The sequence below is a fragment of the Cyclopterus lumpus genome, chromosome 1, assembly GCF_009769545.1.
Source record: "Cyclopterus lumpus isolate fCycLum1 chromosome 1, fCycLum1.pri, whole genome shotgun sequence".
Classification (NCBI taxonomy): Eukaryota; Metazoa; Chordata; class Actinopteri; order Perciformes; family Cyclopteridae; genus Cyclopterus; species Cyclopterus lumpus.
This window is the reverse complement of record NC_046966.1, coordinates 25,438,596-25,459,454: the sequence shown is the minus strand read 5'-3', so window position 1 is coordinate 25,459,454 and position 20,859 is coordinate 25,438,596.

The window sequence follows — 20,859 nt, the reverse complement described above, 5'->3', positions numbered from 1 at the left end:
GAAGTCATTCTGACTCCACCCTCCAGTGCAGTGTGCAGTCACCCCCCTCCCTCGGTTCTCTGGAGGCAAAGCTGGTCCAGAACCCGAGCAGACCCCCTTTACTGAAGACCTCCTGCATGCAGGTCGTGTTGCAGGTGGTTTAAGGGAAAGGGAAGGTAGGTAAGTCTTTACACTGAGAGACTTGAAATAAGATTCATAGTTCATAAATACACAAAGTGCTTCTGGAGTTTTTAGGGTCTCCGGGGATCAGAGGTTATTATAAGTCAACAAAGGATTCTTTAATCTAGAGAGCCAGTCTCATGTCTCATGTTGGTAATTAAGGACGTCAACGGTTAACAATAAATAATATTGTGTTAACAACGGTAACGCAGCCCCGAGTTGAGCCTTGAAGGTTCATTTAAAGGGCCGTCGGAAATGAAATGGTTCAGACGGGATGCTGAGGTGTGTGTGTGTGTGTGTGTGTGTGTGTCTGTGCGTGCGTGTGTGCGTGCGTGTGTGTGTGTCTGTGTGCGTGTGTGTGTCTGTGTGTGCGTGTGTGCGTGCGTGTGTGCGTGCGTGCGTGTGTGTGTGCGTGTGTGTCTGCGTGAGTGTGTGTGTGTCTGTGTGTGCGCGTGCGTGCGTGCGTGCGTGTGCGCGTGCGTGTGTGTGTGTGTGTCTGCGTGCGTGTGTGTGTGTGTGTGTGTGAGTGCTTGTGTGTGTGTGTGTGTGTCTGTGTGAGTTCTTGTGTGTGTGTGTGTGTGTGTCTGTGTGTGTGTGTGTGTGTGTGCGTGTGTGTTCACCTGTTTCACTCGCGGGGTGGTTTATTAAACAGATGAGTATTGAAAACAGAATCTAATATCATATAATGTCATCTGATCGGCTGTCCAGAGACCGACGGTCAAACTATTAATAATAACGGATCAATGAGCCGACGTGAGCCAAATCAAGATGAGGCAATAATCTGCAACGGAGGAAAGACGTCGATTTTAATGGATAGAGAGTTTCAAATAACGGAAATCCATCTCATTGAGTTGATGACAGTTTGCACATTTTTCTCTAAAAACGTAGTTATCTCGTCTTCTTATCTTCAGTGTCGGTCAGCATCGACAGCCCTGAGAGAACACCTGAGAGAGAACACCTGAGAGAGAACACCTGAGAGAGAACACCTGAGAGAGAACACCTGCAGCCCTGAGAGAACACCTGCAGCGCCTCCTGAACAGGAATGAGGAGTAATGTTCGAGGCTGTCGGCACCTTAAAAATGTAAAATGCCAACACGTCCGGTGACGAGTGGTCTGACACCGACGTGGACGTGACTCCTCGCTGGCTTCGGGTGAGTCGAGCTGGTCAAATGTTGCCTCCTTGAAAATATGAAGCAGAATTTAGGGTATAGAATCAAACCCACAAGCAACGGTGGATTAAAACGTGATGTGAAAACTTCAAAATGTGCCGGTTCTGTATATTGTTTAGAAATAACAATATAATTAGTTGAATTAGGTTGTAAACTCAAAGCGGGAACAGGAGGAAGATTAACTATAAATAAGATGTGATTGTAGTCACCACAATGTTTACTGAGGGAATACATCAAGAGAGAAGTAGAGTCATTTATATAGACTTCTATACAACCAGAGGAGTTGCCCCCTGGTGGTCAGGAGAGAGAATGCAGCTCTAACACATGAAGCATAGACTTCTATACAACCAGAGGAGTCGCCCCCTGGTGGTCAGTAGAGAGAATGCAGCTCTAACACATGAAGCATAGACTTCTATACAACCAGAGGAGTCGCCCCCTGGTGGTCAGTAGAGAGAATGCAGCTTTAACACATGAACATAGACTTCTATACAACCAGAGGAGTCGCCCCCTGGTGGTCAGGAGAGAGAATGCAGCTTTAACACATGAAGCGTAGACTTCTATACAACCAGAGGAGTCGCCCCCTTGTGGTCAGGAAAGAGAATGCAGCTTTAACACATGAAGCATAGACTTCTATACAACCAGAGGAGTCGCCCCCTGGTGGTCAGTAGAGAGAATGCAGCTTTAACACATGAAGCGTAGACTTCTATACAACCAGAGGAGTCGCCCCCTGGTGGTCAGGAAAGAGAATGCAGCTTTAACACATGAAGCATAGACTTCTATACAACCAGAGGAGTCGCCCCCTGGTGGTCAGGAGAGAGAATGCAGCTTTAACACATGAAGCATAGACTTCTATACAACCAGAGGAGTCGCCCCCTGGTGGTCAGGAGAGAATGCAGAGCGAGAGCGTTTTATTTGAAGCTCGGATGCAGAGATCTGAAAGTTCAATTTTATTCATGGAGATATTTACATCTTGATGAAAGGAGGTGGACGGAGGTCAGGAGCCGGCGCTCACTTCTATATTCAATATTCTACAAGGACGCCGTGTTCTTCCTCACGTGTCAAAACATTCCAACGGGACACTTTATAATTGCTTTGCGGAGACATAAAAAATACCTCTTGTCTTTATATATATATATATATATATATATATATATATATATATATATATATATATATATATATATATATATATATATATATATATATATATATATATATATATATATATATATATATATATATATATATATATATATATATAAGATGATCACGTTTGTGTAATGATGAAAGGAAAGTACGCAGCTCGAGGAAACATAACACATTTCCCTCTCATGTTGACTTTATTTAATCCCTGAGGTTAGCCGGTTAGAAAGAGCACAAAGTAACGTCTCTGATGAAAAAATGAGGTTATCACGGCAGATTAGTTTAAGGTCACACATCGTGCTCAGCGAGGCTTCATAACGGCAGAACCAACCTTCACGTCCCCAGACGATGGTACATGAAGACCTTTCTGTTGGTTCTAGAACACCAGAACCACCCTTCACGTCCCCAGAAGACCTTTCTGTTGGTTCTTGAACACCAGAACCACCCTTCACCTCCCCAGACGATGGTACATGAAGACCTTTCTGTTGGTTCTAGAACACCAGAACCAACCTTCACGTCCCCAGAAGACCTTTCTGTTGGTTCTTGAACACCAGAACCACCCTTCACCTCCCCAGACGATGGTACATGAAGACCTTTCTGTTGGTTCTAGAACACCAGAACCACCCTTCACGTCCCCAGACGATGGTACATGAAGACCTTTCTGTTGGTTCTTGAACACCAGAACCAACCTTCACCTCCCCAGACGATGGTACATGAAGACCTTTCTGTTGTTTCTAGAACACCAGAACCACCCTTCACGTCCCCAGACGATGGTACATGAAGACCTTTCTGTTGGTTCTTGAACACCAGAACCACCCTTCACCTCCCCAGACGATGGTACATGAAGACCTTTCTGTTGGTTCTTGAACACCAGAACCAACCTTCACGTCCCCCGACGATGGTACATGAAGACCTTTCTGTTGGTTCTTGAACACCAGAACTACCCTTCACGTCCCCAGACGATGGTACATGAAGACCTTTCTGTTGGTTCTTGAACACCAGAACCAACCTTCACCTCCCCAGACGATGGTACATGAAGACCTTTCTGTTGGTTCTAGAACACCGGAACCACCCTTCACGTCCCCAGACGATGGTACATGAAGACCTTTCTGTTGGTTCTTGAACACCAGAACCACCCTTCACCTCCCCAGACGATGGTACATGAAGACCTTTCTGTTGGTTCTTGAACACCAGAACCACCCTTCACGTCCCCAGACGATGGTACATGAAGACCTTTCTGTTGGTTCTTGAACACCAGAACCACCCTTCACGTCCCCAGACGATGGTACATGAAGACCTTTCTGTTGGTTCTTGAACACCAGAACTACCCTTCACGTCCCCAGACGATGGTACATGAAGACCTTTCTGTTGGTTCTAGAACACCAGAACCACCCTTCACGTCCCCAGACGATGGTACATGAAGACCTTTCTGTTGGTTCTTGAACACCAGAACCACCCTTCACCTCCCCAGACGATGGTACATGAAGACCTTTCTGTTGGTTCTTGAACACCAGAACCACCCTTCACGTCCCCAGACGATGGTACATGAAGACCTTTCTGTTGGTTCTAGAACACCAGAACCACCCTTCACGTCCCCAGACGATGGTACATGAAGGCCTTTCTGTTGGTTCTTGAACACCAGAACCAACCTTCACGTCCCCCGACGATGGTACATGAAGACCTTTCTGTTGGTTCTTGAACACCAGAACCACCCTTCACGTCCCCAGACGATGGTACATGAAGACCTTTCTGTTGGTTCTAGAACACCAGAACCAACCTTCACGTCCCCAGAAGACCTTTCTGTTGGTTCTTGAACACCAGAACCACCCTTCACCTCCCCAGACGATGGTACATGAAGACCTTTCTGTTGGTTCTTGAACACCAGAACCACCCTTCACCTCCCCAGACGATGGTACATGAAGACCTTTCTGTTGGTTCTTGAACACCAGAACCACCCTTCACGTCCCCAGACGATGGTACATGAAGACCTTTCTGTTGGTTCTAGAACACCAGAACTACCCTTCACGTCCCCAGACGATGGTACATGAAGACCTTTCTGTTGGTTCTTGAACACCAGGTCCAGTAGCGTGCTTTGCTCTCCATAGCGAGGGAACAATGTCAGACGGCGGTACATCCAGCAGGAACTCCGTGGGCACACTTCGCCATTTCTCTTTCTTTATTGAAAGCTGTGAAAAAGGGCATTTTGCGTAACATGTAATGAGACCTTTAAATTATTAGGTTGCCGGTAACTTGAGACATTACGACGGTTCAGGCCATTAGGCTTCTCACACATTCAATTATTACATTGTCAAAGAACAATAAATCTGATTATTTACGGGGGTTTTATCAGTCATGATAAAATGAAGTCCTGAATCGGTGACAGTTAAATCCAAGATGACCGTTGACCTTGGCCACAAAGGTAAGGTTGTCCGTATTCAATAGCCACTAATGGCTTCTGCTGATGCGCCATTCAAGTCTGAGTGTCAAGCTAATTACTGTGGGACAAGGAAGCCGTGCCTGACCTGTCCTTGACCCGAAGCAGAGATTTAAACATCCCTCAAAGACTACTTTCATTTCAATGAGGAGAGACCAGTCAGATGAATAAATAATAACTGTTTATTGTTAACAGATGATATGTGATGATAAAGTCTTTGGCGCTTGGACTCTACAGGAAGATCTGATTTGATTTGATGAGGCTGATAGAACGATGAGTTGATGAAGATAATGGACTTGATGAAGACTGGGTGGAGGTGGAGGGGTGCGTAACAGCAACGTGAATGAACTGAAGGTAGAGAGACATATTTAAATGAGACGGCAGTAAGATGAGAGGCTAACCATGCCATTGTTTCCTTGTGCTTATTGGATAGAGGGGACCAGCTGATCTAAACAGCTGACGCCATGATTGACAGCCCCGAGAAAGGACAGCAAGTAGATCATGAGTGAGACCATGCGTGAGGAGTGATTGGCAGATGTGTGAGAAATAATGACGGGCTTGCAAGAGTCTGGTCTTCTGACTGAACTTATGGTGGAGCTTCATTAACTCGTGTTATTTGCTATTTGTTACTTGTTACATGTTATTTGTTACCTGTTATTTGTTACCTGTTATTTGTTACCTGTTACCTGTTATGTGTTATTTGTTACTTGTTACATGTTACCAGTTATTTGTTACCTGTTACGTGTTATTTGTTATTTGTTACCAGTTATTTGTTACCTGTTATGTGTTATTTGTTATTTGTTATTTGTTACATGTTACATGTTACATGTTATTTGTTACCTGTTATGTGTTATTTGTTATTTGTTACATGTTACGTGTTATTTGTTACTTGTTACCTGTTACGTGTTACTTGTTACCTGTTACGTGTTATTTGTTACATGTTATATGTTACCTGTTATTTGTTACCTGTTATTTGTTACTTGTTATATGTTACCTGTTATTTGTTACCTGTTATTTGTTACGTGTTATTTGTTACGTGTTATTTGTTACTTTTTATATGTTATGTGTTATTTGTTACTTGTTATATGTTACGTGTTATTTGTTATCTGTTACCTGTTATTTGTTACGTGTTACTTGTTACCGGTTACCTGTTATTTGTTATTTGTTACGTGTTATTTGTTACTTGTTACGTGTTACCTGTTATTTGTTACGTGTTACCTGTTACGTGTTATTTGTTACGTGTTACCTGTTACGTGTTATTTGTTACCTGTTATGTGTTATTTGTTACCTGTTATTTGTTACTTGTTACATGTTATTTGTTATGTGTTATTTGTTACTTGTTACATGTTATTTGTTACATGTTATTTGTTATATGTTACGTGTTATTTGTTACGTGTTATTTGTTACGTGTTATTTGTTACGTGTTATTTGTTACTTGTTACGTTTTACCTGTTACGTGTTATTTGTTACGTGTTACTTGTTATGTGGGCTACAGACGCAAGATCATGTCACTCAACATCATAGCGTCTAACTGGCTTGAATCTTATTTTCACACGGGACACAAACCTGTGACGTCCTGTGTGTGTTTGCCCCGTCCACGAAGCCTTCTCTCTTTGTGCTTGGCTGGGTTGAGGTGGAGTTAGCTGAGAGCCTGGTGCGTCTCGTACGGTCTTTGACGCCCTGAGACCAAAACAGGGGACGGGGGGCATGTGAGGGGTTGTCTTTTTGCACTTCTTTTCTTCCCCCATCCACACTCCTGGTGTGCATGGGGAGCAGAGAGAGTGACATGTCCCAGATTTAATCCAGAGAGGGCAGCGAATGGGTTCATCTCTTGTGGAGCCGCTAATTAGCCACAGCTCTTTGCTCTGACCTCTCCGGTACGGACGGCAGCTCCACCATGCTCCATCCCCTCAGGACCAGAACACACAGCCCTCTACCTTTAAAATAATTGTTAGAATCTGGCACGGGGTGAGCGGGGCAGATGTGAACGGCATCGAGGTCTCAACCTCATGCATCTGCTGCATCGGCCTGTTAATTAACGGCAAACATCTGCTTTTTCGAGAGGAAAGAGCTTTGGAGGCCTTGAAAGATGGATCTGCAGGACCCAAAGACAGTAGAGATGTATATATGATGACATATGGATTTATTTTGACTGGAGAGAGATAAAGCTGTGTAACATTAATGTACACAAATATAAGATGAGTATCCATTGAGACCCCTCTGGTTGTATAGAAGTCTATGCTTCATGTGTTAAAGCTGCATTCTCTCTACTGACCACCAGGGGGCGACTCCTCTGGTTGTATAGAAGTCTATGCTTCATGTGTTAAAGCGGCATTCTCTCTCCTGACCACCAGGGGTCGACTCCTCTGGTTGTATAGAAGTCTATGCTTCATGTGTTAAAGCTGCATTCTCTCTCCTGACCACCAGGGGGCGACTCCTCTGGTTGTATAGAAGTCTATATAAATGACTCTACTTCTCTTGATGTATTCCCTCAGTAAACATTGTAAACATTAGTTTTTGGTCTCAATCTCTAGTTTCAAGTCTTCTTCAATACAGCGTGATGTTCATTTAGTGAATTATGGTCATTTAGAGTCAAACAGACCATAATACAGGGGATTCCTGTTAACTGGTTGCAAAAGAATACGGGGTCCCCGCGGCCCACAAACCAACGGGGCGACGTCCCGACGACTGCGTCCACTTCTTTTTTTCCGACTCTTCCGCCTCGGAGCCAAATGGGTTGTTCAACGAGCAGCAATCGTTTCACCTCCTTCCCTCTCCTCGTGTTCCTGCTCCACGGCGTAAAGTCGAGCGACCGTTTGAATAAATCCATCTAAATAGGATCAAACGGATTCGGCACACGGCCGGGACTCCGCCCGAAGGGCCCCCGGTGAATACTGAGGAGGGCATTAACATGGAGGACGCATTGGAAATAGAGGAGAGGCTCGGGCTCAATCAGAGGCAATTTGTACTCATACCAGTGCACACGGTATTGTCGGATGAGAGTGGACAGCCTCCGTCTCTGAGCCAATCAGATCAGTGAACCATAACTTTACCCCCCTTCACACACACACACACACACACACACCTCCTCACCCCACCGCCTACTCAATGACTCACGGGCCACAGGTCACTTCAGTTCCTCAGTCCAGTAGAAGTCATTGTCAGACGTCCTTCGTGTGACACGGCGCTCGCTTGTAGTTGTGTTTTTGTTCTTCTTTTTGCGTCCTACAGTTTCATATTTGTTGAACTTTCTCACAAATGTCGCCCTCTGAAGAGGTAGACGGACAGCAGCGCCAACGCGACTTCTTTCTTCACAGCGTCAGAATTTAAAAACCTGTCCGATCGCGATCCTCGAGTCTTCGGATCGGACCGGGGAACACGAGGGTCAACCTGTCAAACTGTTACCGTCGGCAGCCAATCGGATCGTGTCAGTTTCCCCCCTCAACCGACCTTTCACATGTCATCGCCCTGCTGAGGACGAGGAGGAGTGGATGAAACCCTCCAAAGACTCCTCGCTCCCGGTTGAAAGACGTGAATAATGTGACTGGCGAGGTGCTAGCATGTGTTCGCTCCTCCTCAACGCTCTGCCGATAGCGCCATCCGCCACGTCTCAAGGTTCACCGGTGATGGAGCTGAGCTCACGATGTCAGACGCCCATAAAGGTTTCTCATGCCACTTAACGTACTAATGAGATAAATATCGGGACTTGGGTTTGACTCCGACTCTCTTCAGACGCTTGTGATTTCACGGCAACGGCTCGGGTCTATTTGCGCTGATCTTTGAGGCTCGTCGGCGTTGAAAGAGGCCTCATTCATCACGTATTACCATATCTATATGCAGAAATAACGTGAGCACGGAGACGCCGTTTGCTCGGCAGAGAATTACAGCGTTTATTTTTGACTTATTTGTGCAGGTTTTTATCAGCTGCAAAAGCTGCGCAGTCTTTTTGTGAATTCTTCCCCCAGAGACGAAGAGCTGGAAACAGGAACTCTGTGACCTCCACTCAGTTCTGGAGGTCAGGGTCCAACAAGCAGGGGAGACTTTAAGACTTCCTTTAAGATGTCAGGTTCAAATATACGAAAAAGTCCAAGGAAAAAGCTAAAATCAGCTTAATTTTAGACCTTGATAAAAAAAAATATTAAATGTATTTAAGCTTACATATATAAATAGGCATTAGACATGAAAATTGTGTGAAATGATATCCATACGTCTCCCTCAGTATGCAGAGTGTCCATAACATCACCTCAGTCAGGAGGCCGAAGCTCAACACACATCAACATTAATTTCACACATGAACGTGAGATTGAAGTGAGAAATCCCAGGAAATTTTCCAGGCTGCGACTGTACGCGTCACATGACCTACATTCCTCGAGGAGGCTTTCAGGGCTGACGTTTGGGTTCAACCATCGATACCAAGTGGAAACGGACATGAGGGAGTGTGGATGGGGGAAGGCCAACCGGAAAGAAAGAACTGAAGAAGAAGTCCAGGCCCAGATCGGCGTTATTCGTTATCTGCTCGCGACACTCGAGCCCCCGAAAATATTGTCCTTTCCTTCAGAGGCTAAATAGTCGTCAGCTGCATTCTCTCTCCTGACCACCAGGGGGCGACTCCTCTGGTTGTATAGAAGTCTATGCTTCATGTGTTAAAGCTGCATTCTCTCTCCTGACCACCAGGGGGCGACTCCTCTAGTTGTATAGAAGTCTATGCTTCATGTGTTAAAGCTGCATTCTCTCTCCTGACCACCAGGGGGCGACTCCTCTGGTTGTATAGAAGTCTATGCTTCATGTGTTAAAGCTGCATTCTCTCTCCTGACCACCAGGGGGCGACTCCTCTGGTTGTATAGAAGTCTATGCTTCATGTGTTAAAGCTGCATTCTCTCTCCTGACCACCAGGGGGCGACTCCTCTGGTTGTATAGAAGTCTATGCTTTATGTGTTAAAGCTGCATTCTCTCTCCTGACCACCAGGGGGCGACTCCTCTGGTTGTATAGAAGTCTATGCTTCATGTGTTAAAGTTGCATTCTTTCTCCTGACCACCAGGGAGCGACTCCTCTGGTTGTATAGAAGTCTATGCTTCATGTGTTAAAGTTGCATTCCCTCTCCTGACCACCAGGGGGCGACTCCTCTGGTTGTATAGAAGTCTATGCTTCATGTGTTAAAGTTGCATTCCCTCTCCTGACCACCAGGGGGCGACTCCTCTGGTTGTATAGAAGTCTATGCTTCATGTGTTAAAGCTGCATTCTCTCTACTGACCACCAGGGGGCGACTCCTCTGGTTGTATAGAAGTCTATGCTTCATGTGTTAAAGCTGCATTCTCTCTACTGACCACCAGGGGGCGACTCCTCTGGTTGTATAAAAGTCTATGCTTCATGTGTTAAAGCTGCATTCCCTCTCCTGACCACCAGGGAGCGACTCCAAGGACTTCTCATTTCTCTTAAAACCTATTTCCTCGTTTCCTCTCTCCTCGCATGGTTTCCTTTGTCTCTCTCTGCATCCCTGGTGGGAGGGACTAAGACACCAGTGAAGGAAACGAGGATGCAATTAAGCGACTGGCCCCTCCTCCGTAGTCCAGATGCGGTGACGTCTACGGCTCAGCCACATACAAGTGAAGGATGGTGTGTCGCTGATGAGATGCAGCCGAGGCAGCAGGTGATGGGACCAGCTGGTCTCCAGGAGAAGGTCGACTCTCAGAGGACAACCAGGAGGCGGATGGCACATTACGGCATTCACATGAAATCCAGCTGCATTTTAATATTCAAAGGACATTTTCACAGGCGCAGAAATCGACCCGATATGAAAACCGTCCATTCAAAAGTGAAACCAAAACACACGATGTTGAGAAAACATGTTGTTAGTAATTTGGGTGAACCAACCCTTTTCTAAAATGTAAAAAATCCGTAAAATCAATAATCGTAAACAACAACTTCTTCTTCTTCTTCTTCTTCTTCTTCTTCTTCTTCACACCTCTTATTTAAAGTGAAGTTAAAAGCGTCCTTCTTTCTCGTCCTCTCGTCTGCATTCGTACCATGAAACACTCCATAAGACACACCGACACGCCGACACACCGACACAGCACACGCCGACACACCGACACGCCGACACACCGACACAGCACACGCCGACACACCGACACAGCACACGCCGACACAGCACACGCCGACACACCGACACACCGACACGCCGACACACCGACACAGCACACGCCGACACACCGACACAGCACACACCGACACAGCACACGCCGACACGCCGACACACCGACACACCGACACAGCACACGCCGACACAGCACACGCCGACACGCCGACACACCGACACAGCACACACCGACACACCGACACAGCACACGCCGACACACCGACACAGCACACACCGACACACCGACACAGCACACACCGACACAGCACACGCCGACACACCGACACACCGACACAGCACACACCGACACAGCACACGCCAACACACCGACACAGCACACAGCACACGCCGACACACCGACACAGCACACACCGACACAGCACACGCCGACACGCCGACACACCGACACAGCACACGCCGACACACCGACACACCGACACACCGACACAGCACACGCCGACACACCGACACAGCACACACCGACACACCGACACAGCACACACCGACACGCCGACACACCGACACAGCACACGCCGACACACCGACACACCGACACAGCACACACCGACACACCGACACAGCACACGCCGACACACCGACACAGCACACGCCGACACACCGACACACCGACACAGCACACGCCGACACACCGACACAGCACACACCGACACAGCACACACCGACACGCCGACACACCGACACAGCACACGCCGACACACCGACACACCGACACAGCACACACCGACACACCGACACACCGACACAGCACACGCCGACACACCGACACAGCACACGCCGACACACCGACACACCGACACAGCACACGCCGACACACCGACACAGCACACGCCGACACACCGACACACCGACACACCAACACAGCACACGCCGACACAGCACACGCCGACACACCGACACAGCACACGCCGACACACCGACACACCGACACAGCACACGCCGACACACCGACACACCAACACAGCACACGCTGACACGCCGACACAGCACACGCCGACACGCCGACACACCGACACAGCACACGCCGACACACCAACACACCAACACACCAACACGTGTGTGTAGTAGGCTTCGTCTTTTAAACCTTACGGTTACAAGTCTTTTGTTTCCCGACGTCGTCACGGTGACGTCACCCGTCGGTTTGCACGCTGACGTTTTGAAGCTCAGAGTTCGGCGTTTTGGCGGTCGCCATCTTGGATTTTTGCAACCAAACAAACAGGAAGTGACTAATTGAGTGACGTAGAGACGCCATGTACGACTTTGTCGACCTGTCAATCACCGTGTAGCCCCGCCCTAAACGCGTACCCTGCTTTATGGTCTGTTTGACTTTAAATAAACAAAAATCACTTCACAAAAACAGATTTTGGGCCATAACTAAAAAATGCTAATGAAGGTAATTTCCCCCTGATGTCTAACGGGAGAAGTGACGCCATGTTGGACGTGCACGGCGGCTCGTCTGGTTTTTTTTCTGCTTTATTTAACAGATTGGTCGTGGTTGTCTCTCGCCATCAACATCACATTCAAAACAATGTGTGGAAATTGCACAAAAAGCACGTGCATGCTCTCCAGCCCGACGCCCACACACGGCGTGCACGCCCACACACGGCGTGCACGCCCACACACGGCGTGCACGCCCACAGCCCTGAATGCACACGAGAGGGGAAAGATGGACGCATTGGATAAAGTAAGATTATTTCCATAAGCACACACACACGCACACACACACTCTCTCACACACACACACACACTCACACTCTCACACACACACACACACACTGATCCCAGTACAGTTAAAAAGCTTAATTCATTGAGTTCTATAAAGGGAAGCATGGTAATACTCCAGTAGAAAATAGAATGAAGGCTGATGAATCTGCTCTCCGTCATCAATAGTGAAAAGTTATTGTTTCTGTAATGAGTGTGTGTGGGGGGGGGGGGGGGGGGGGCTCGTCGATGATAAACGTACCTGGCAGGGGAAAAGCAATTATTTAGCTGATGTAAAGAAGCCTCATTGTAATCTTGTTATCGACATCATGAGGAAGAAAGAGGGAGCGAGAGGTGCTGAGAGAAGAAAGGGAGGAGGGGCCTGGGGGGGTTGGGGGGTTGGGGAGGGGACTCTAGAGAACCTGAAAGAGCGCTAATGAACGCTTTATGTTCCCGTACTGGTTGTGTGTTGAGGAACGTCTGTGGAGGAGACAGGTGGAGGAGACAGGTGGAGGAGACTGGTGGAGGAGACTGGTGGAGGAGACAGGTGGAGGAGACTGGTGGAGGAGACCGGTAGAGGAGACGGGTGGAGGAGACTGGGTGGAGGAGATGGGTGGAGGAGACTGGGTGGAGGAGACGGGTGGAGTAGACAGGTGGAGGAGACTGGTGGAGGAGACAGGTGGAGGAGACTGGTGGAGGAGACCGGTAGAGGAGACCGGTAGAGGAGACTGGGTGGAGGAGACCGGTAGAGGAGACGGGTGGAGGAGACTGGGTGGAGGAGACGGGTGGAGGAGACCGGTAGAGGAGACGGGTGGAGGAGACTGGTGGAGGAGACCGGTAGAGGAGACGGGTGGAGGAGACAGGTGGAGGAGACTGGTGGAGGAGACCGGTAGAGGAGACGGGTGGAGGAGACTGGGTGGAGGAGATGGGTGGAGGAGACTGGGTGGAGGAGACGGTGGAGGAGACTGGTGGAGGAGACAGGTGGAGGAGACTGGTGGAGGAGACCGGTAGAGGAGACGGGTGGAGGAGACTGGGTGGAGGAGATGGGTGGAGGAGACTGGGTGGAGGAGACGGGTGGAGGAGACCGGTAGAGGAGACGGGTGGAGGAGACTGGTGGAGGAGACCGGTAGAGGAGACCGGTAGAGGAGACAGGTGGAGGAGACAGGTGGAGGAGACTGGGTGGAGGAGACGGGTGGAGGAGACCGGTAGAGGAGACGGGTGGAGGAGACAGGTGGAGGAGACTGGTGGAGGAGACCGGTAGAGGAGACGGGTGGAGGAGACTGGTGGAGGAGACTGGTGGAGGAGACAGGTGGAGGAGACTGGTGGAGGAGACCGGTAGAGGAGACGGGTGGAGGAGACTGGGTGGAGGAGACGGGTGGAGGAGACTGGGTGGAGGAGACTGGTGGAGGAAACGGGTGGAGGAGACTGGGTGGAGGAGACAGGTGGAGGAGACTGGTGGAGGAGACCGGTAGAGGAGACTGGTGGAGGAGACAGGTGGAGGAGACTGGTGGAGGAGACCGGTAGAGGAGACTGGGTGGAGGAGACGGGTGGAGGAGACTGGGTGGAGGAGACAGGTGGAGGAGACTGGTGGAGGAGACCGGTAGAGGAGACTGGTGGAGGAGACAGGTGGAGGAGACAGGTGGAGGAGACTGGGTGGAGGAGACGGGTGGAGGAGACAGGTGGAGGAGACTGGTGGAGGAGACCGGTAGAGGAGACGGGTGGAGGAGACGGGTGGAGGAGACCGGTAGAGGAGACCGGTAGAGGAGACAGGTGGAGGAGACAGGTGGAGGAGACTGGGTGGAGGAGACGGGTGGAGGAGACCGGTAGAGGAGACGGGTGGAGGAGACTGGTGGAGGAGACAGGTGGAGGAGACAGGTGGAGGAGACTGGTGGAGGAGACCGGTGGAGGAGACGGGTGGAGGAGACGGGTGGAGGAGACTGGTGGAGGAGACTGGTGGAGGAGACCGGTAGAGGAGACTGGGTGGAGGAGACGGGTGGAGGAGACTGGTGGAGGAGACTGGTGGAGGAGACCGGTAGAGGAGACTGGGTGGAGGAGACGGGTGGAGGAGACTGGGTGGAGGAGACAGGTGGAGGAGACTGGTGGAGGAGACCGGTAGAGGAGACTGGTGGAGGAGACAGGTGGAGGAGACAGGTGGAGGAGACTGGGTGGAGGAGACGGGTGGAGGAGACCGGTAGAGGAGACGGGTGGAGGAGACTGGTGGAGGAGACAGGTGGAGGAGACTGGTGGAGGAGACCGGTAGAGGAGACGGGTGGAGGAGACTGGTGGAGGAGACCGGTGGAGGAGACAGGTGGAGGAGACAGGTGGAGGAGACTGGGTGGAGGAGACGGGTGGAGGAGACCGGTAGAGGAGACGGGTGGAGGAGACTGGTGGAGGAGACAGGTGGAGGAGACTGGTGGAGGAGACCGGTAGAGGAGACGGGTGGAGGAGACTGGTGGAGGAGACTGGTGGAGGAGACCGGTAGAGGAGACTGGGTGGAGGAGACGGGTGGAGGAGACTGGGTGGAGGAGACAGGTGGAGGAGACTGGTGGAGGAGACCGGTAGAGGAGACTGGTGGAGGAGACAGGTGGAGGAGACTGGTGGAGGAGACCGGTAGAGGAGACGGGTGGAGACTGGGTGGAGGAGACGGGTGGAGGAGACTGGTGGAGGAGACGGGTGGAGGAGACCGGTAGAGGAGACGGGTGGAGGAGACTGGGTGGAGGAGACTGGTGGAGGAGACTGGTGGAGGAGACCGGTAGAGGAGACGGGTGGATGAGACTGGGTGGAGGAGACGGGTGGAGGAGACTGGTGGAGGAGACTGGTGGAGGAGACCGGTAGAGGAGACGGGTGGATGAGACTGGGTGGAGGAGACGGGTGGAGGAGACTGGTGGAGGAGACTGGTGGAGGAGACCGGTAGAGGAGACGGGTGGATGAGACTGGGTGGAGGAGACGGGTGGAGGAGACTGGGTGGAAGAGACAGGTGGAGGAGACTGGTGGAGGAAACGGGTGGAGGAGACTGGTGGAGGAGACTGGTGGAGGAGATGGGTGGAGGAGACTGGTGGAGGAGATGGGTGGAGGAGACCGGTGGAAGAGATGGGTGGAGGAGACTGGGTGGAGGAGACGAGTGGAGGAGACTGGGTGGAGGAGACGGGGTGGAGGAGACGGGGTGGAGGAGACGGGTGGAGGAGACTGGGTGGAGGAGACTGGGTGGAGGAGACTGGAGAGGAGACGGGTGGAGGAGACTGGGTGGAGGAGACTGGGTGGAGGACTCCGGCTTTGCAGATCGTGGAAGGAATATTCTGCGGTTCCATGAAGTCTCCATTGAGCGCTGCTCTCCACGTGAGAACCAGCTCATTGAGTTAATTCTGGCATTTTAAAACTCTTCGCGCTATATTGCATGAAATAAAAATAAATAATACAATTCTGCCCCACATGTGAGTCATAACTCAAATCTGAACACAAACACATTTTTAGAATCACTTTGACACCCTCTCACTTGGGAGAATTATTATTATTACCGAGGTCTGTTGAGAGTAAAACTCCATAAATTTAAAGTATCAAAGTGAGCAGATTAATATGTTGTCTGAGGGAATAAAACAACAGAAATTAAATCTAATTCCTGCTGTTTGAAAAATAACCACCAATTTTATGAAGTCAATCTCCCACCGTTGTCACTCAAAGCAGCGTAATGAAAAGCCTGGCGGATGACAGTAATTGAGGGGGCGGAGCCTAGTGAATGGCTAATTTAATGTCAGTGAAATGGAAGAGAACGTTTTATATATATATATATATATATATATATATATATATATATATATATATATATATATATATATATATATATATATATATATATATATATATATATACATACATGTACCTTGCCGGTACGCGAGCGTGTTCACCGACGCCTCCGCAAACAGAAGCCGTGCATCACGTCAACCAGAACACACGGATTAAGCATGTAATCCGTGTGCCGAGCCCCTCTGCATGCACATGGGGGGGGGGGGGTAATACACAGATTTATTTTCCGTGCTCTTATCTGAGGAGAAGAATATGGATCTGTGCACATGATCTCACCGTCGTTCATCAGGTGGAGAGTTTGTGATTGTTGCATCTTTCTATTCTTTCTATTCGCCCCCTGGTGGTCAGTAGAGAGAATGCAGCTTTAACACATGAAGCATAGACTTCTATACAACCAGAGGAGTCGCCCCCTGGTGGTCAGGAGAGAGAATGTAGCTTTAACACATGAAGCATAGACTTATATACAACCAGAGGAGTCGCCCCCTGGTGGTCAGGAGAGAGAATGCAGCTTTAACACATGAAGCATAGACTTCTATACAACCAGAGGAGTCGCCCCCTGGTGGTCAGGAGAGAGAATGTAGCTTTAACACATGAAGCATAGACTTCTATACAACCAGAGGAGTCGCCCCCTGGTGGTCAGGAGAGAGAATGCAGCTTTAACACATGAAGCATAGACTTCTATACAACCAGAGGAGTCGCCCCCTGGTGGTCAGGAGAGAGAATGCAGCTTTAACACATGAAGCATAGACTTCTATACAACCAGAGGAGTCGCCCCCTGGTGGTCAGGAGAGAGAATGCAGCTTTAACACGTGAAGCATAGACTTCTATACAACCAGAGGAGTCGCCCCCTGGTGGTCAGGAGAGAGAATGCAGCTTTAACACATGAAGCATAGACTTCTATACAACCAGAGGAGTCGCCCCCTGGTGGTCAGGAGAGAGAATGTAGCTTTAACACATGAAGCATAGACTTCTATACAACCAGAGGAGTCGCCCCCTGGTGGTCAGGAGAGAGAATGCAGCTTTAACACATGAAGCATAGACTTCTATACAACCAGAGGAGTCGCCCCCTGGTGGTCAGGAGAGAGAATGCAGCTTTAACACATGAAGCATAGACTTCTATACAACCAGAGGTGTCGCCCCCTGGTGGTCAGGAGAGAGAATGTAGCTTTAACACATGAAGCATAGACTTCTATACAACCAGAGGAGTCGCCCCCTGGTGGTCAGGAGAGAGAATGCAGCTTTAACACATGAAGCATAGACTTCTATACAACCAGAGGAGTCGCCCCCTGGTGGTCAGGAGAGAGAATGCAGCTTTAACACATGAAGCATAGACTTCTATACAACCAGAGGTGTCGCCCCCTGGTGGTCAGGAGAGAGAATGTAGCTTTAACACATGAAGCATAGACTCCTGCTAAAGGCCTCACGTCTCTATAGGAACTACAACTCAGTAATTGGTTGGTTCCACGTGAAAAAACTCAACAACATAAAAGTTTACTGGAATGTAGAGCTCAGAGCTTCTGGTATCTTCAGTCCAAAAATTGTTTTATCTTTTATCAGCGGCAAAGTTTCTCCTCAAAAACAAGATGAACAAGATTGGAGGGCGACTCGTCTGCTGCGCCTCCTGCTCCTCCTCGAGGTAGTTTTATTTTCAGAGCGTGAAAGCTTGAATCCATTCCCAAACTCAGATAAGAAGACAGGCGAGTTGTTTGCCCCGTCTCTCCTCCCCCTCAAACTCATATCGCTGTTCAATCACACACCAACACGACCTGGATCAGTCCTGTTGATGCCGAGTGTACCATGGGGGGGGAGGGGGGGGAGGGGGGGGGGGGGGGGGGGTGACAGCGACCTCCCGCTTCTCATTCATCGCTCCACCGCTCAAGCGAGAATCCATCCACCCGATTACCCAGCAGGTATCCCACCTTTGTGTCCCCAATCCCCGCTTGGAGGGTCAGTCCTTGACCCGGAGCTCAGTGCAGCATTAGCGACGTTACCATGAGGACCAGAGGTAACCTCAACAGGACTCCCCCCCCCCCCCCCCCCCCCCACACATGGGGCAGCCATGTGTTTGCACTTCTTACCCGTTGTAATGATGCGAGCTGGTTGCACTTCCTGTTCATGGCGATGTCTCCACATCATGTGGCCCCGCTCCAGACGCTTGTCACTGGGGGAAATAAAAGGCAGTAAACGAGGGAGCGGCTGGACTTTCAGTCAGAAACCAGGTCTGATGAAGACTTCTGTGCTTGCGCTTTGCATTGAAAGCGCTTCGTGTGTCACTCTTCCCTCTCATGACTAAAGACACCACCCAGCAGCATTCGCTTATCCAACAGCTGAACCGCTCTGCGTGAACAGCGGGAATCTACTACATCTCAATTAGCCTTCTGCATTACGGCCCCGATGCGTGTTGTTCGGCTTAAATGGAGGTAGAAAAAAGGCAAACGGTCTCCAGACGGGAGCTGCAGGAGGAGGCCGAGCTGAGAGTTAATGATCTTTCTGTATGCAAAGGCCACGGTTCAAAAGGCAGCGGGATGAGAGGAAGTGGCAAAACCCCATTAGCTCCGTGACAGAGTCTGCAACGAGTAATACGCTTTCTTTCTGTGCTCTCCGGGTCTGTTGTCTCCCTGTTCCCTGTTCTCCCTCTGGTCCTCGCTCTCCTCTTTTTCCTCCTGCTCTTTTACTCAAGGCGCGTCTCAATGCGTCTCTTTTTTGTGTCTTTGCGTGTCAATCTCCTGTAACCTTAATTAAATTGAGGTTACAGTTATTTTGTTCACACGGTTCACATTAATCCCCTTTTTTCGAGAAAAAACTAATTACATGATTTGCTTGATAATTGACGGTTTGCCCCCAATAAGCAAACAGTTGAAGGAATGAAAGGCGAGAGTCTGTCGAATGAAATGATTTCATCAGCTGTCCCTAACAGGTGTAAGCTAATGCTAACGTTTAAACTCTTCCGTTTTGTATTCAAATAAAAAGCCTGATGGAAAAAAAGTCTTGAATATGCACATGATGTCTATATTCATGACATCATGCTAAACGACTGAAGCTAAGCTACGTGTACCAGGGAAAAAGTCAGCTTCCTCACGAGTTAATGATCCATGGTCGTTACCTTGTTTCGTTACCTTGTTTCGTTACCTCGTTACGTTACCTTGTTTCGTTACCTTGTTTCGTTACCTTGTTTCGTTACCTTGTTTCGTTACCTTGTTTCGTTACCTCGTTATGTTATCTCGTTACGTTACCTCGTTACGTTACCTCGTTATGTTAACTTGTTACGTTACCTTGTTACGTTACCTTGAACTTGTTACGTTAACTTGTTTCGTTACCTTGTTACGTTAACTTGTTTCGTTACCTTGTTTCGTTACCTTGTTACGTTAACTTGTTTCGTTACCTCGTTACGGTACATTGTTGCGTAACATTGTTGTGTTACATTGTTGTGTTACATTGTTGTGTTACATTGTTGCGTTAGATGGATGCGTTGCTACGTTGCATTGTTACGTTACGTTGATCTTTTGTTCTAACCTTAACCAAGTAGTTACGTGAGTTGCACAACTCATTGGCTCTGACTTCTGGGTAAGACATACAGTGTAGTTAGCCTACATGCTAACTACACGCAGTCATTTGAGCTCAGAATGCTGTACTTAAATATCCAGGGAGTCGGCATGAGTTTTAATGAAGGCCTGGTTTTCAAAGCCTGTTTGATGTGCTTTCATTCAAGTCTTTTCCCTCGTCTGTTGATCCCGATTCTGCTCCTTATTACTCGGAGTCACTCGGTCTTCCTGACCATGCATTGTGTGTTTGTACCCTCCTTTGGAGGCTGGACAGGGCTCAGCACTCACTTTTAAAAGGGGTTTCTAGGCTGGTAACTGAAAATACGGTTGGCATTTTTGCTGACATAATATTTTTTTTGTAAATAATGAATGAATTACTGTGATTGACAGATCTGCTCCTCGGCAACGTCCGGTCCACTCTTCCACGGTGGGTTTATTTAAGTTCACGATGGTTACATTGATACATTTTGGGTCCCCAAACAATGTCGTATTCAGTGTTTTGTGTTGTACTTGGCTCCACCCACAAAACCGCAGCCCACAAACCAACGGGTGTCGTCACTGTGACCACGCCCACTTCTTCTTCACGGTCTACACCACCAACATTATGTCACATAAGAAAGTGGGCAAAAAATACTAACAATGTATTCATTTTGGGGAGCACGTGTCCCTATATTATGGAGATCAAACCCACATTTCTGGAAATGTCAACTGCTTGACGTCAGAACTAATTCATTCAAATGCTAGAAGTCTTCAAA